Here is a 14,360-nt window from a genome sequence, read left to right on the forward strand (position 1 = left end):
ACAAAGAAATCTGACTTTTACCAGAGCTGACCAGAGGAAAGCACAAACACAGTCCCCCACTACCACAAATAATGCAGTTGAGTTTCCCACATTTGGGGAAATCACAGGGGTCAGCATACCCAGAATGCAATGAATGAACCTCACCCTGGGAGAACAATCTTCAAGACCATGGTCTCTCCTATGCAAAATAAGTATGATTTGGGATAGGGCTGGGGAGGGCCGCTGCTCAGGCACATCTCTGTCAAGTAAAGGAGATTCAACTGAGGCAGCACAAGGGAACTCTCATCTGGGGACAACAACTGCAGGGAGAACACATATTTTCAGATGAACATGGGAGGGCAGAAGGCTGCCTAATACTGAAGCACCCCCAAACAACAAACCAAATGCAACAACTAGTGCAAGCATTCCTGGGGGAAGGCCTGCAGCAGATGGATTTGCATATGGTGATGCCATCCAAGCAGTGGGTCAAAGTTGGCTTCAACCCTCGTCTGCATATGAAAAGAGAAAAGGGGCGTGCAGGGCATGGCGGCCTTTTGCGGCGCTTGGATGACCCCTAGTTCGCATTACACACCTCCACCCTCCTTCGGTGTGGGGCTCATGTTGGCTATGCCCCAGCCCCTGAAGCATTCAAGCTGATTTCTTGCAGCAGCTGGGCACTGTAACTGCTCCAGAGCTGCTCTGTAAGGCAAGTAAAAGGGTGTGGGCCCTGCAGCACTACCTGTAGTTTGCATTGTGCGTTGGAAGGCACGAAGTAAGCAGACGGGAGAAGTCAGGATAGTGCGCAAGGGCATAGAAGGGAGCGGCTCAAGAAAAGAGAAGTGGAAACAGACAGCAAACTAGGCTGGAGAGAGACCTGAGACAAAGAGATCTGAATTATACGAGAGATGACCAAGGGAAACACAAATTATGCAGTCAAGTTTCCCACATTTGGGGAAATCGCAGGGGCAGCACAACCGGAGTGCAATGGGTGAGCCTTGCCCTGGGAGAAGCACCTTCATGATCATAGTATCTCACCTGGCAGGTAAGTAGGAGTTGGGCTAGAGCTGGGGAGGGTCACTGCTCGGGCACCCCCCTCTCAAGTGAAAGAGATCCAACTGAGGCAGCACAAGGGAACTCTCGAAAGAAGAACAAGGCTAGAGGAAGATCTGATATAAAGAAATCTGATTTTTACCAGAGCTGACCAGAGGAAAGCACAAACACAGTCCCCCACTACCACAAATAATGCAGTCGAGTTTCCCACATTTGGGGAAATCACAGGGGTCAGCATACCCAAAATGCAATGAATGAACCTCACCCTCGGAGAACAATCTTCATGAAAATGGTATCTCCTATGCAAAATAAGTATGATTTGGGATAGGGCTGGGGAGGGCCGCTGCTCAGGCACATCTCTGTCAAGTAAAGGAGATTCAACTGAGGCAGCACAAGGGAACTCCCATCTGGGGACAACAACTGCAGGGAGAACACATATTTTCAGATGAACATGGGAGGGCAGAAGGCTGCCTAATACTGAAGCACCCCCAAACAACAAACCAAATGCAACAACTAGTACAAGCATTCCTGGGGGAAGTTCTGCAGAAGACGGATTTGCATACGGTGATGTCATCCAAGCAGTGGGCCAAAGTTGGCTGGAACCCTCATCTGCATATGAAAAGAGAAAAGGGGTATGCAGGGCATGGCGGCCTTTTGCGGCGCTTGGATGACCCTTAGTTCACATTAAACACCCCCACCCTCCTTCGGTGTGGGGCTCATGTTTGCTATGCCCCAGCCCCTGAAGCATTCAAGCTGATTTCTTGCAGCAGCTGGGCACTGTAACAGCTCCAGAGCTGCTCTGTACGGCAAGTAAAAGGGTGTGGGCCCTGCAGCACTACCTGTAGTTTGCATTGTGAATTGGAAGGCACTTAAGAAAAGAGAAGTGGAAACAGACAGCAAACTAGGCTGGAGAGAGACCTGAGACAAAGAGATCTGAATTATACGAGAGCCGACCAGGGGAAACACAAATTATGCAGTCAAGTTTCCCACATTTGGGGAAATCGCAGGAGCAGCACACCCAGAGTGCAATGGGTGAGCCTTGCCCTGGGAGAAGCACCTACGTGATCATAGTATCTCACCTGGCAGGTAAGTAGGAGTTGGGCTAGAGCTGGGGAGGGTCGCTGCTCGGGTACCCCCCTGTCAAGTGAAGGAGATCCAACTGAGGCAGCACAAGGGAATTCTCGAAAGAAGAACAAGGCTAGAGGAAGATCTGAGACAAAGAAATCTGACTTTTACCAGAGCTGACCAGAGGAAAGCACAAACACAGTCCCCCACTACCACAAATAATGCTGTCGAGTTTCCCACATTTGGGGAAATCACAGGGGTCAGCATACCCAGAATGCAATGAATGAACCTCACCCTGGGAGAATAATCTTCATGACCATGGTCTCTCCTATGCAAAATAAGTATGATTTGGGATAGGGCTGGGGAGGGCCGCTGCTCAGGCACATCTCTGTCAAGTAAAGGAGATTCAACTGAGGCAGCACAAGGGAACTCTCATCTGGGGACAACAACTGCAGGGAGAACACATATTTTCAGATGAACATGGGAGGGCAGAAGGCTGCCTAATACTGAAGCACCCCCAAACAACAAACCAAATGCAACAACTAGTGCAAGCATTCCTGGGGGAAGGCCTGCAGCAGATGGATTTGCATATGGTGATGTCATCCAAACAGTGGGTCAAAGTTGGCTTCAACCCTCGTCTGCATATGAAAAGAGACAAGGGGCGTGCAGGGCATGGCGGCCTTTTGCGGCGCTTGGATGACCCCTAGTTCGCATTACACACCTCCACCCTCCTTCGGTGTGGGGCTCATGTTGGCTATGCCCCAGCCCCTGCTTCAGGGGCTGGGGCATAGCCAACATGAGCCCCACACCAAAGGAGAGTGGGGGTGTTTAATGCAAACTAGGGGTCATCCAAGCACTGCAAAAGGCCGCCATGCCCTGCATGCCCCTTTTCTCTTTTTATATGCAGATGAGGGTTCCAGCCAACTTTGGCCCACTGCTTGGATGACATCACCGTATGCAAATCCGTCTGCTGCAGACCTTCCCCCAGGAATGCTTGTACTAGTTGTTGGATATGGTTTGATATTTGATGGTGCTTCAGTATTAGGCAGCCTTCCGCCCTCCCATGTTCATCTGAAAAGATGTGGTCTCCCTGCAGTTGTTGTCCCCAGACGAGAGTTCCCTTGTGCTTCCTCAGTTGAATCTCCTTAACTTGACGGGGGAGGGGCTGCCCGAGCTGCCACCCTCCCCAGCCCTATCCCAACTCATACTTATTTTACATATTAGATCTCTTGATCATGAAGATTGTTCTCACAGGGTGAGGTTCATCCATTATATTTTAAAATAGGAAGGTACAAATTACATATTTGAATTGCATCTATGTGCTGGATTCAAATGCCCCCCCCCCCTTCCTTTCTCAATTGTGCCCGTCAGCAGCTATTCTAAGGTTGCTGCCAATGGGTGTGACACATTAATTTCTTCTGTGGGGTACACTGGACTCCACAAGGATTCACATTGGGGTGTAGAGTAGGATCTTGATCTGAGGCACCAACCGGCTCAAAGCTTTTGACTGTTCCCAAGATGCTCAGCGCATCCTCCTCTATAACCCCGCTTCCATGAACAGGGAGCTCAGTTTGTAGTTGGTGCCTTCAGTAGCAGGCCACTTAACAGGGGCCTGCCTCAGGCAGCCTATTCTTAGCTATTAATTTTGACAAGAAAAGAAGAACTTGTTTTATGAGAATCTACAAGGGCTGCAGCAGGCTAGGTCTAATAGACATCTTTACTGCAGCTTCATCACTCCCAGCGGCGCTGTATACTCCCGTGCCCTGGTTGCTGGGTCACTGCAGCGGAGGCTCCGGTTTCTTCCTAAGGTCAGTCACACACACACACCGCCCTTCCGGATCACGAGGCCGCTGATTAAGGGGAGCGTGGCCGTAGGGGGTGGGCCGTGTGCGCACTGGGGTGGACACTGATTACTGGGCAGCCGCTCCACTAGCCACCAGGTACAGTTAAGGAGCACAGGTCTGGGGGTTTTTCTCCTATATTAACCCAATTTTGTACTGCCCGCAGCGCATTGTGATAGGTAATAGGGCCTGATTCAGGTTGGATTGCAATCACAATAAGCGATCCAACTGCAAAAATTGCTAAGAGCATACGCATGTGCCTGCATGCGATCGCCTCTGCCTGTCAATCGGGGCAGGGGGGGAGAGTGGGGTCAGCAACACTCCATTTCCAAGTCAGGGATGGAGCAGTGCGGGGGCAAGGCTTCAAAATGGGGTCTGCAATGGAGGAGACACAGGGGGCGTGGTCACAGCGGCTGTATGACATCACATTCAGCCGCTGTGATCACAAAAATGGTGGCGACTTCCTGCGCGCACATACAGTCTGCACCAGCAGGAGGCTACACCATTGTTTATGATCACGCTGAACTGCAGTGCGACTGCAATTACAGCATGGTCAAGAAGGGAGGTGTCATACTGGGTGGCCATGCCCTGTCACTGTGCAGGAGCCAGCACCGCTTACACACTAGTCCCCGGGTGCAGCACCCAACCCCCGGGACACCCGGAGCAACAAAATGTAGATTCAGGCCACCAGGCCACGCCCCTACCTATGAAATCATGCCTCCTTTTTACCATTGCGCTGCTTATTTGCACGCACTGCATTACAATCTCCCTCGACACCTCTCTGGGTGTCACCAGTGATAGTGACACCTCTGCCATGCTTGTAGCAGCTAGTCCAAAGATCTATGCCTCAAGCCCTGAGTGTTTGCCCTTGTGACTTGTTGATCATCATAGCGAAGCAGATGCTTACAGAAAACTGCAGGGGCTTAGATTGAAAATAAAAAAAATTGATGGGTATAAGGTAGAGAGGAGCGGGTTCGGTTCTCCGAGAACCGAATTCCCCACGAACTCCACGTGGTTTACACTGGTCTGAGGCAGGCTCGGTTGTTCCCGCCTGACTCGGAAAACCTGAACAAGGGAAAATGTCATCATCCCGCTGTCGGATTCTCGCGAGATTCGGATATTATATATAGAGCTGCGCGTTGCCGCCATTTTTACTCGTGCATTGAAGAGAGAGCGGAGAGGACGTGGCTATGTTCTCTCAGTGGAAATCTCAATATCAGTGCTCAGTATCAGTGGTTACTTATTGCTGCTCAGTAATACTAGTAGTGTGTCTCTCCTGCTCAGTGTCAGTTCTCAGTAGTATCCTCATCAGTGCTCAGTATCACTGCTCATTGTCTTGTGCTGCATTGTGGTGCTCAGCATACTACAGTACATTACTAATAGTCCAGTGCTGCATCTTGCTGCTCAGTGTCAGTTCTAGTATCCTCATCAGTGCTCACTATCACTGCTCATTGCATTGTGGTGTTCTGTATACTACAGTAATATAGTAACATATAGTAACATAGTTTTTGAGGTTGAATAGAGGCAAATTGCCCATCGTGTTCAACCTGTTTTAAGTTGTGATGATTCTACATACTTGCTGAATAATGTTTTATGACTAGTTAGCTACTATAACTCATGTTACCCCCGGATTAACCATGTTGATATTTTAAGTATTATAACCTTGGATAGCTTTTTCATTCAGAAATGTAGCCATTCCTTTTTTAAATCCAATTACAGAGTCCGCCATTACCACCTTCCCTGGCAGGGAATTCCACATCCTGATTGCCCTAACAGTGAAGAAACCTTTCCTCCATTGCGTTCTGAACTTTCCTCCAGTCGCAGCGAGTGACCACGTGTTCTTTTAATAAATAATTCCTCTGATAACTCTTTGTTATGTATCTTTACATATTTGAAGATATTAATAATATCTCCTCTTAGGCACCTCTTTTCTAGTGTATACATATTCAGCCTAGTAAGTCTTTCCTTATAGTCCAGTACTTTTAGGCCTTTAATCAATTTAGTCTTCAGGATCTCTCGGACTTCCATGAGCAGCAGAGTAGTGCAATGGAAGGATGCTGGGCGCATAACCCAGAGGTCGATTAATCGAAACTATCCTCTGCTATGTGCATTTTTTTTTATAATTAAAGTAATCAAAAACTGGGATTGATATTTTGGCTCTTTTATTTTTACTTAAAGTACAATAACTTTTATCATTTTAATTTGTTTTAATAGTATATTGACAGCATTGTTTTCTTTAAAAAATCCACTTAATTTTCTTTACCCTATTACTGAAATGGTAATTGACAAAAACAAACTACATTGTCACCAGAAGAGCAATGCAAAATGTACAAGTGATATATTAAAATCATCTTCCATCTTGAATTTCAATGATGCATTGGGACAACAATTTTGTGAGAAACATCTTCACCCATAAAGAAAGATTTTCTTAATTCCTTATCTGTGTGCTGATTAGATATTACCTTGTTTTCACATTAAACAGACTTCCACATGAGAAAGCAGCAAGGATGCAGTAACGTTTATGTTTCCTGGTGTCAACCTGTATTATTTCAGTAGACATTGAAATGAGGATGCATCTTGCTGCCTTTCCAATGTAGCAAGTTTAATTCAGTAATAGGTGAAAAAACATTCCTACAAAGGTGTTAATCAGAGACTTGGCTTTGTGGACACTTTTCAGAGAGCAAATTTGTTAGCATAAAAATAAAGTCAGAAAATGAAGAGCTGTTTAATCACTCAATTGGACTTTTCTGCCAGCATAATTTTTTTTTCTCTGCAACCCACTGCTAAATTGTGCTTCCTAGCTGTTTTTTATAAAATCACTTAATCAAATCTAACTCTGATTACATCAGAGAAGGCCAGGTACCCTACACCATAAGAGGGGGTTTGAAATTTTGACTTGTCTACTTAAAGATCACCAAAATCTGATCACAAGGTCAATTACATCCCTGGGTGGGATTGAACCACCAACCTTTTGGTTAATAGCCAAACATGCTAACCGATTGCACCACAGAGACACCTCGTAAAAGTCCATTCTGACAAAGGCTAATAAGCATTCATCTAGAACGTTTCCTAGAAAAACTTTAAAAAGTCAATAATCTGGAGAGTTTTTGTAAGAAACACATTGCTACTTTCCCATGATGAGTGAGTGCTTCAGGATCTCTTGCACTTACATGAGCAGCAGAGTACTGCAACGGAAGCATGCTGGGCCCATAACCCAGATGTAGGCAGATTGAAACTATCTTCTGCTATATGCATTGTTTTTTGTTAATTAAAGTAATCCAAAACTGGGATTGATATTTTGGCTCTTTTATTTTTACTTAAAGTACAATAACTTTTACCATTTTAATTTGTTTTAATAGTAAATTGACAGTATTGTTTTCTTTCAAAAATCCACTTAATTTTCTTTACCCTATTATTAAAATGGTAATTGACAAAAACAAACTACATTGTCACCAGAAGAGCAGTATAAAATGTACAAGTGATATATTAAAATCATCATTCCAGCTTGAATTTCAATGATGCTTTGGTGCAACAATTTTGTGAGAAACATCTTCACCCATAAAGAAAGATTTTCTTAATTCCTTACCTGTGTGCTGATTAGATATCACCTTGTTTTCACATTAAACAGACTTCCCCATGAGGAAGCAGCAAGGATGCAGTGACGTTTATGTTTCCTGGTGTCAACCTGTATTATTTCAGTAGACATTGAAATGAGGATGCATCTTGCTGCCTTTCCAATGAAGCAAGTTTAATTCAGTAATAGGTGAAAAACCATTCCTACAAAGGTGTTAATCAGAGACTTTACTTTGTGGACACTTTTCAGAGAGCAAATTTGTTAGCATAAACATAAAATCAGAAAATGAAGAGCTGTTTAATCACTCAATTGGACTTTTCTGCCAGCATAGTTTTTTTTCTCTGCAACCCACTGCTAAATTGTGCTTCCTAGCTGTTTTTTATAAAATCACTTAATCAAATCTAACTCTGATTACATCAGAGAAGGCCAGGTACCCTACACCATAAGAGGGAGTTTGACATTTTGACTTGTCTACTTAAAGATTACCAAAATCTAATCACAAGGTCAATTACATCCATGGGTGGGTTTGAACCACCAACCTTTTGGTTAATAGCCAAACATGCTAACCGATTGCACCACAGAGACACCTCGTAAAAGTATATACTGACAAAGGCTAATAAGCATTCATCTAGAACGTTTCCTAGAAAAACTTTAAAAAGTCAATAATCTGGAGAGTTTTTGTAAGAAACACATTGGTACTTTCCCATGATGAGTGAGTGCTTCAGGATCTCTTGCACTTACATGAGCAGCAGAGTACTGCAACGGAAGCATGCTGGGCCTATAACCCAGAGGTAGGCAGATTGAAACTATCCTCTGCTATATGCATTGTTTTTTGTTAATTAAAGTAATCCAAAACTGGGATTGATATTTTGGCTCTTTTATTTTTACTTAAAGTACAATAACTTTTACCATTTTAATTTGTTTTAATAGTATATTGACAGTATTGTTTTCTTTCAAAAATCCACTTAATTTTCTTTACCCTATTATTAAAATGGTAATTGACAAAAACAAACTACATTGTCACCAGAAGAGCAGTACAAAATGTACAAGTGATATATTAAAATCATCTTTCCAGCTTGAATTTCAATGATGCTTTGGTGCAACAATTTTGTGAGAAACATCTTCACCCATAAAGAAAGATTTTCTTAATTCCTTACCTGTGTGCTGATTAGATATCACCTTGTTTTCACATTAAACAGACTTCCCCATGAGGAAGCAGCAAGGATGCAGTGACGTTTATGTTTCCTGGTGTCAACCTGTATTATTTCAGTAGACATTGAAATGAGGATGCATCTTGCTGCCTTTCCAATGAAGCAAGTTTAATTCAGTAATAGGTGAAAAACCATCCCTACAAAGGTGTTAATCAGAGACTTGGCTTTGTGGACACTTTTCAGAGAGCAAATTTGTTAGCATAAACATAAAATCAGAAAATGAAGAGCTGTTTCGTCACTAAATTGGACTTTTCTGCCAGCATAATTTTTTTTCTCTGCAACCCACTGCTAAATTGTGCTTCCTAGCTGTTTTTTTATAAAATCACTTAATCAAATCTAACTCTGATTACATCAGAGAAGGCCAGGTACCCTACACCATAAGAGGGGGTTTGAAATTTTGACTTGTCTATTTAAAGATCACCAAAATCTGATTACAAGGTTATTTACATCCCTGGGTGGGATTGAACCACCAACCTTTTGGTTAATAGCCAAACATGCTAACCGATTGCGCCACATAGACACCTTGCAAAAGTAGATACTGACAAAGGCTAATAAGCATTTATCTAGAACGTTTCCTAGAAAAACTTTAAAAAGTCAATAATCTGGAGAATTTTTGTAAGAAACACATTGGTACTTTCCCATGATGAGTGAGTGCTTCAGGATCTCTTTCACTTACATGGGCTATTAACCAAAAGGTTGGTGGTTCAATCCCACCCAGGGATGTAATTGACCTTGTGATCAGATTTTGGTGATCTTTAAGTAGACAAGTCAAAATGTCAAACCCCCTCTTATGGTGTAGGGTACCTGGCCTTCTCTGACGTAATCAGAGTTAGATTTAATTAAGTGATTTTATAAAAAACAGCTAGGAAGCACAATTTAGCAGTGGGTTGCAGAGAAAAAAATAACATTTTAAACCTACCGGTAAATTTTTTTTCTCGTAGTCCGTAGAGGATGATGGGGACTCCGTAAGGACCATGGGGGATAGACGGGCTCCGCAGCAGACATGGGCACTTTAAGAAAGACTTTAGATCTGGGTGTGCACTGGCTCCTCCCTCTATGCCCCTCCTCCATACCTCAGTTAGAGAAACTGTGCCCAGAGGAGACGGACAGTACGAGGAAAGGATTTTTGTTAATCCAAGGTCAAGATTCATACCAGCCACACCAATCACACCGTATAACTTGTGATATACTACCCAGTTAACAGTATGAAAACAACATAGCATCAGTCCAAGACCGATGAAAACTAACATATAACCCTTATGTAAGCAATAACTATATACAAGTCTTGCAGAAGTAGTCCGCACTTGGGACGGGCACCCAGCATCCTCTACGGACTACGAGAAAAAGATTTACCGGTAGGTTTAAAATCTTATTTTCTCTTACGTCCTAAAAGATGCTGGGGACTCCGTAAGGACCATGGGGATTATACCAAAGCTCCCAAACGGGCTCCTGCGGATGACTCTGCAGCACCGATTGAGCAAACAGGAGGTCCTCCTCAGCCAGGGTATCAAACTTATAGAACTTTGCAAAGGTGTTTGAACCCGACCAAGTAGCAGCTCGGCACAGCTGTAGTGCCGAGACCCCCGGGCAGCTGCCCAAGAAGAGCCCACCTTCCTAGTGGAATGGGCCTTGACTGAATTAGGCAACGGCAATCCCGCCATAGAATGCGCCTGCTGAATCGTGTTACAGATCCAGAGAGCAATAGTCTGATTTGAAGCAGGGGTGCCAATCTTGTTGGCTACATACAGGACAAACAGTGCTTCTGTTTTTCTGACTCTAGCCGTTCTGGCCACGTAAATTTTCAAAGCCCTGACCACATCAAGGGACTCGGAATCCTCCAAGTCACGCGTAGCCACAGGCACCACAATAGGTTGGTTCATATGAAAGGATGAGTCCACTTTTAGCAGGAATTGAGGACGGGTCTGCAATTCCGCTCTATCCATATGGAAAACCAGATAGGGGATTTTATGTGATAAAGCTGCTAATTCCGACACTCGCCTAGCGGAAGCAAAGGCTAATAACATGACCACCTTCCAAGTGAGATATTTAAACTCCACCATTTTAAGTGGTTCAAACCATAACCTTAACACCACGTTAAGGTCCCAAGGGACCACCGGAGGTACAAAAGGAGGCTGAATATGCAGTACTCCCTTCACAAAAGTTTGTACTTACTTCAGGAAGAGAGGCCAATTCCTTTTGAAAGAAAATGGATAAGGCCAAAATCTGAACCTTAATAGAGCCTAATTTTAGGCCCAAATTCACTCCAGTTTGTAGGAAGTGAAGGAAGTGGCCCAGGTGGAATTCTTACGTATGAGCATTCCTGGCCTCACACAAAGAAACATATTTTCGCCATATACAGTGATAATGTTTAGATGTCACGTCCTTCCTAGCCTTTATTAGCGTAGGAATGACCTCATCTGGAATACCCTTTTCCGCTAGGATCCGGCGTTCAACCGCCATGCCGTCAAACGCAGCCGCGGTAAGTCTTGGAACAGACAGGGCCCCTGTTGCAACAGGTCCTGTCTTAGAGGAAGTGGCCACGGATCTTCTGTGAGCATTTCCTGCAGATCTGGATACCAGGTCCTTCGCGGCCAATCTGGAACAATGAGAATTGTTCTTACTCCTCTTTTTCTTACTATTATCAACACCTTGGGTATGAGAGGTAGAGGAGGAAATACATAGACCGACCGGAACACCCACGGTGTCACTAGGGCGTCTACAGCTACTGCCCGAGGGTCTCTTGACCTGTTGCAATACCTCTGTAGCTTTTTGTTGAGGCGGGACGCCATCATGTCTATCTGGAACAGTCCCCACCGACTTGCAATCTGTGCGAAGACTTCCTGATGGAGTCCCCACTCTCCTGGATGTAGGTCGTGTCTGCTGAGGAAGTCTGCATCCCAGTTGTCCACTCCCGGAATGAACACTGCTGACAGTGCGCTTTGATAAAGCTAAATATTTATCTTATTTAAAACCCTTTGTGAGGTCTAAGAACACTGTACGCTATTTGCGTATGGAGTACCGTAAGGGTACGCTCGTTGCGTAACAATCGCTTAGCCGTGGTCGAGACGCTCAAGCGTCACGTTCGCTCACGGCCAAGAGATCACAGGCAGGCACGCTATTGGCTGCTGACTAACGTAATGGTTCGCTATAGCGTAACGGACGCTGTATCGGGAGCGGGCTGCTCGAGCGATACAGACGCTCACGAGAATACGCTGTTGGTATCGGGCACACTTATAGGTGAGCGACTACCGTAATGCTACGCTATCAGCGTAGCGGACGCTCGAGACCACGAGGAGATCACGAGCGGCGCCGACGCTCACAATGTTAAACCTTTATGTCTAAACCACAAACAATGTAATTTGCTGTAAAACCTTAGTGTAGAGATAGGGTGTAAATGCAACACTGTATAACCTTATTAACTCAAAAGCTGTTCGAGCGTCACCGACGCTCTGAGAATACTTAACACTATAAGAAATACACAAATACCGTGCTTAGGGTCCAACGCCTAATATATATATTATGAATGTTATACTTGCAAAAGAATTAATACAATACAAGTCATACACTACAATATAACATAGACTAACTAACCAGGTAACTACACAGTAAATACAATACAAGTACGTTTAAGAGAAAATGAGAGAAAGAGAAGAGAGAGAGAGAAAGATATGGCCCATAATAACAAGAAAAGACAATATGATTACGGAGAAAACTTACGCACAAAGGAAACGATCGCATGCGCCTCTGGACATCCAGCTCCCGATTTTCAGCAATGATAACCGATGAAGAGTGAGTGCTGGATGTGATCGGCCTGTCTATTTATGCCCCACACACAATACAATTCAATGGTCCCTACAATCTCATTGTTCATTGGACACAGGAATTCGTCTTCGCATTATAACAAAAGGTCATAGGTTGATTCATACAGGTGGGCTGTGACTATTTCCAACAGCTCAGGTGGGAGGGAAACTGGGTTTCCCGCCGCATGGATAAGTAAGTGCAAATACAGTAAATGTTCATAAACTTCTTATGTCCATAACTATTCGCACGAGCGATTGATCCGCTTCAAACCAACACCGGAATATTGCTAATTAAATACTCTTCCGATGGATACTAAACACCACTGTATTACTCCTGTCTGACCCTTCGTATCAAACAATGAGGGATCTCTCTGTCCAGGAACATACTACATTAACTAAACTTTCAGAATCTATCAAAGGGACCATAATCTACAAAATGCATTATATGGTGAAAATATGTAACGAAAGAGTCGCCCGCTAGACGCACACAATCTCTACCGTAAATGTGCATACCGTGCGCCTGCGGGTGCCCTCAACAGCGAGTATGCGCACGCACGGTAGAGCGCACGCATGCGCAGCAGGGACACATATGAGGTGCAAATATGGCAGTGTGCATCGTGATATTTTTCTGACTTTGACAGTCCACCCTTTGGCAGTCAACAATAACTGCCACTTCCTAAAACATTTCAAAAAGAGAAAAATATATGTCAGGGGTTAATACATTTACATGGTTGGGTAGGGGAGGAGAGGAGAAGGTAGGAAAAGGGTATGACCTAGTGAGATAGCAGAAGCATGTGTGTATGAATCCATGTTTGGGGGGTCATGTATCATCGTGCCGTACGTGTTTTAAATCAAGCTTTGAGGTATTGCGAAGTATACATTTGAATTCCTTCTTATCCCGTGGTACGGGTCTGTGGATGGGCTGTCAAACTTTACCGAGCTTTTTTCGGATTTTGGTTGTAACAAAAATGGGGAGCACATTTTAGTTGATGATACATGAATGGGGGAATATGTGATTGCTGATATCTGTGCCTGTATTCCCTATACTATGTGTGTAATTACCTGAAGGTTGTAGAGATGAAGAAAATACATAGTTACGGTAAATGCAGTGGTATTCTATGTCAGGTTAATGAACATTCGTCGATTGAGGTCTTGTTTGGTGTCTGTTGAATGCAGTCTTCTTTGTGCTTTTGCCCATAAGGTGCGAGCAAAAAGCTTTGTCAATGTCCATAGATTTACAAAAGTGTTGGGCTAGAGTAATTTTAAAATTTCTAGGGAAACTGGGGATCTATGGCATAGTTCATCAAAAATCTGTGTATAAGGTTGTCAAAACTTCTTCTTTAATCCATCTGTTGTCTGTATATCGGCTCATCAAATTCCTCGTCCAAGTGGGTCTTTTTACCTCAGAGGAAAACGGAAAAACAGGTGAAAGAAACGGACCGTAGAAATCGCATTACAATTTCCTCACTCCTTAAACTCATCACCCTGGTACTTCGTTTGCACTTCGTTAAAGCCTGACCGCATCTAAATATCAAGCCAATCGTTATGATAACACCTAAGATACATAGGAGAAACTTCCCTACATCCATTATAACTCCTTGAGCCCATTCTCCTAAACCGGAGAACCAATTTCGCGGGTTCAACCATGACACCCAACTAGTCAGCTCATTACTCACAGCAGCAAGGGTGAGATTGTGTCTCCTGCGAAATTCCCACTTCAATTGGAGAATATCGTCCATCTTTTGGTCTATGACCTCGACCGGGTCCTCGGTACTATTCGTTATATATGTGCAGCATTTCACGCCGTACTGCGTTGCCAGTGTGACACAATATCCACCTG

The 14,360-nt window shown here is 44.1% G+C and overlaps 6 non-coding genes across 6 annotated transcripts; all 6 read right to left on the reverse strand.

Annotated features, from left to right (window-relative positions):
• Positions 1-31: 31 nt before the first annotated feature.
• LOC134996141 (U1 spliceosomal RNA) lies at positions 32-195 on the reverse strand. Its single transcript, XR_010198847.1, has one exon. It is a non-coding gene; the product is annotated as a U1 spliceosomal RNA (small nuclear RNA).
• A 671-nt stretch (positions 196-866) lies between these two features.
• LOC134996504 (U1 spliceosomal RNA) lies at positions 867-1,029 on the reverse strand. The gene has a single exon (XR_010199194.1). It is a non-coding gene; the product is annotated as a U1 spliceosomal RNA (small nuclear RNA).
• Positions 1,030-1,181: 152 nt separating this feature from the next.
• On the reverse strand, positions 1,182-1,345 carry LOC134996217 (U1 spliceosomal RNA). The gene has a single exon (XR_010198923.1). It is a non-coding gene; the product is annotated as a U1 spliceosomal RNA (small nuclear RNA).
• Positions 1,346-1,960: 615 nt separating this feature from the next.
• Positions 1,961-2,123, reverse strand: LOC134996490 (U1 spliceosomal RNA). The gene has a single exon (XR_010199181.1). It is a non-coding gene; the product is annotated as a U1 spliceosomal RNA (small nuclear RNA).
• A 152-nt stretch (positions 2,124-2,275) lies between these two features.
• Positions 2,276-2,439, reverse strand: LOC134996250 (U1 spliceosomal RNA). The gene has a single exon (XR_010198955.1). It is a non-coding gene; the product is annotated as a U1 spliceosomal RNA (small nuclear RNA).
• A 4,436-nt stretch (positions 2,440-6,875) lies between these two features.
• Positions 6,876-6,949, reverse strand: TRNAN-AUU (transfer RNA asparagine (anticodon AUU)). Its single transcript has one exon. It is a non-coding gene; the product is annotated as a tRNA-Asn (tRNA).
• Positions 6,950-14,360: the final 7,411 nt, after the last annotated feature.

Source organism: Pseudophryne corroboree, unplaced genomic scaffold, assembly GCF_028390025.1.
Source record: "Pseudophryne corroboree isolate aPseCor3 unplaced genomic scaffold, aPseCor3.hap2 scaffold_142, whole genome shotgun sequence".
Taxonomy (NCBI): domain Eukaryota; kingdom Metazoa; phylum Chordata; class Amphibia; order Anura; family Myobatrachidae; genus Pseudophryne; species Pseudophryne corroboree.